The sequence below is a fragment of the Schistocerca piceifrons genome, unplaced genomic scaffold (genome assembly GCF_021461385.2).
Source record: "Schistocerca piceifrons isolate TAMUIC-IGC-003096 unplaced genomic scaffold, iqSchPice1.1 HiC_scaffold_941, whole genome shotgun sequence".
Classification (NCBI taxonomy): domain Eukaryota; kingdom Metazoa; phylum Arthropoda; class Insecta; order Orthoptera; family Acrididae; genus Schistocerca; species Schistocerca piceifrons.
This window is the reverse complement of record NW_025729214.1, coordinates 1-2,500: the sequence shown is the minus strand read 5'-3', so window position 1 is coordinate 2,500 and position 2,500 is coordinate 1. Positions and strand designations below refer to the sequence as shown.

Sequence of the window (2,500 nt, the reverse complement as noted above, 5' to 3'; positions counted from 1 at the left end):
TTGGAGCTGGAATTACCGCGGCTGCTGGCACCAGACTTGCCCTCCAATAGATACTCGTTAAAGGATTTAAAGTGTACTCATTCCGATTACGGGGCCTCGGATGAGTCCCGTATCGTTATTTTTCGTCACTACCTCCCCGTGCCGGAGTGGGTAATTTGCGCGCCTGCTGCCTTCCTTGGATGTGGTAGCCGTTTCTCAGGCTCCCTCTCCGGAATCGAACCCTGATTCCCCGTTACCCGTTACAACCATGGTAGGCGCAGAACCTACCATCGACAGTTGATAAGGCAGACATTTGAAAGATGCGTCGCCGGTACGAGGACCGTGCGATCAGCCCAAAGTTATTCAGAGTCACCAAGGCAAACGGACCGGACGAGCCGACCGATTGGTTTTGATCTAATAAAAGCGTCCCTTCCATCTCTGGTCGGGACTCTGTTTGCATGTATTAGCTCTAGAATTACCACAGTTATCCAAGTAACGTGGGTACGATCTAAGGAACCATAACTGATTTAATGAGCCATTCGCGGTTTCACCTTAATGCGGCTTGTACTGAGACATGCATGGCTTAATCTTTGAGACAAGCATATGACTACTGGCAGGATCAACCAGGGAGCTGCGTCAACTAGAGCTGAGCAGCCGGCCGCCCGGGAGTGTGTCCCGGGGGCCCGCGCGAACACGCAAGCGTCCGCTCAATCATTCTGCAAACAGGAGGAGGCTGAGCTCCCCTGCACAATACACCTCGAAACCCTCTCAGGTCCCGGCGGCGCGCAGCGCCGTCCCAAGTACTTGGTCGGGTTCGAGAGAGGCGCAATCGCCCGGAGTTAGGCGAGTAGACGCTTTCGGTGCGACCACCCGTGCTCCCAACTGAGCTTGCCCGCTGCCGACAGAGGCCCGGGAGCGTGCTGTCGTGGCATTGCCGGCGGGAGACAACACGCGCCACCTACGGTGACCGGCAGCTCCAACGCCAGCGCCACAGAAGGACAAAAGCCCCACTTGGGTGCCGAAGCGAACTCTCCCAGCACAGCGCACGCGCCAACACATCCGCACAGCTGCGATACAAACCACCAGCGAGAACCGCTGGGGCGACCGAGCAGCAGACGGCGTCGCGGCGCCGAGCGCCGGGCGGCGGCGCATCCTCAACGCACACAGTCCTCAATCGGACCAGCACACTGAAGATGTCCACCGCGCTTCGCACCGGGCCCGCGAGGACCTACTTTGGCCGCACGGCGCCGCGCGCAGGGTGCGCCGGCGCGCAGCTGCGACGCCTGCCGCGTCCGTCGGCCGGCGCGCCTGCCACTGGCCGCCCCCACCAGCCGGCTGTAGCGCGTGCGCCCACGCACCGCGCGGCCAGCACGCCGGGAGGCGCCCCCTCACCGGCCGGGGACGGTCCCACCCAGCCACCGCCGCGTATCGCTTCACACCCAGATGCCGTTCAGTTTCGTCGGCATGGTGGGTATCGCTGGAACAACCGGTTCGTACCTCAACCTATCGTCGCCATCACCGATTCACCCCTAGCGAGAACAACCGCACCACAACAGGTTACCATTTGTTCATTTGCGTAACTTCACCAGAAAACGCAGGCGTCCATCGCCATTTGCAACTTCAACGATTATTGCATGCCTGTGTCAGGTGTCACGCCACACTACGTCTGCCCACATACACGCAACAAAATGTGCACGCCTAGACAATACGTGGAAGGTGGCCCCCGTACGTATGCGATGTCCATTGCTCGAACGACTGTCAACCGCCTCTGTAGCATGTCGCAGATATGGAACGCGGTGCACCATGCCATCACGGTGTGTGAGGAGAGACGACTAGGTCCGAATACATCAACAGACAGCTCATGCTGATCGCCATCCACGGCGTCCGTTCCTCCCACACGTCTCTATGGCGTACCACACTGCAATCCAGCTCTCATAGGGAGACGACACGTAGCTGCGTGCACAATATTTGCACTGTATGGTCCGCCGTTTTTGGGCGCAGTCGTTGTACGGTCACACATGTGCCACGATGTATCATTCGGTACATAAGGACGAATGTGCAGTACAGATTGTGGTTTACGCGTACGACATTAGCGGACGGTTGACACAGGCCGCACCACAACGTAGCCTGAGTACGTCGCATGCGAAGGGCATTGAACATGCAAACTTCTCACCAACCAGCTTGCGAAGGCAGGGGGGCAAGGTGGGGACGTGGGGAGGGGCGGCATGTACGTCCTGCTGCCATCCACATTACAGTGTACAGCAGGAGCATGTGGAAAGTCAGCAAGACTTGCAAGGTGTTTAACATGAAGCGATACACAGGGGAGCGGGCAGTGCGAGTAGCGAACTATATTGCGAGGGTTGCGGGTGGGCAACACTACACTAATTGAACGAGTCGTATAACAATTACAGAGCAGGTTTAGGCGACAACATGGGTTACGTTAGGGGACAACGTGGGTTACGTTAGGGGACAACGTGGGTTACTTTAGGGGACAACGTGGGTTAGGTTAAGGCACAACGTG

At 58.0% G+C, this 2,500-nt stretch overlaps 1 non-coding gene across 1 annotated transcript in view; it reads right to left on the bottom strand.

Annotated features, from left to right (window-relative positions):
• The window catches only part of LOC124772493, a 1,908-nt gene extending 1,299 nt beyond the window's left edge, over positions 1-609 (bottom strand). The window contains exon 1 of the ribosomal RNA XR_007014062.1: positions 1-609. This exon is cut by the window's left edge and continues 1,299 nt beyond it. This is a non-coding gene — a ribosomal RNA (small subunit ribosomal RNA).
• Positions 610-2,500: the final 1,891 nt, after the last annotated feature.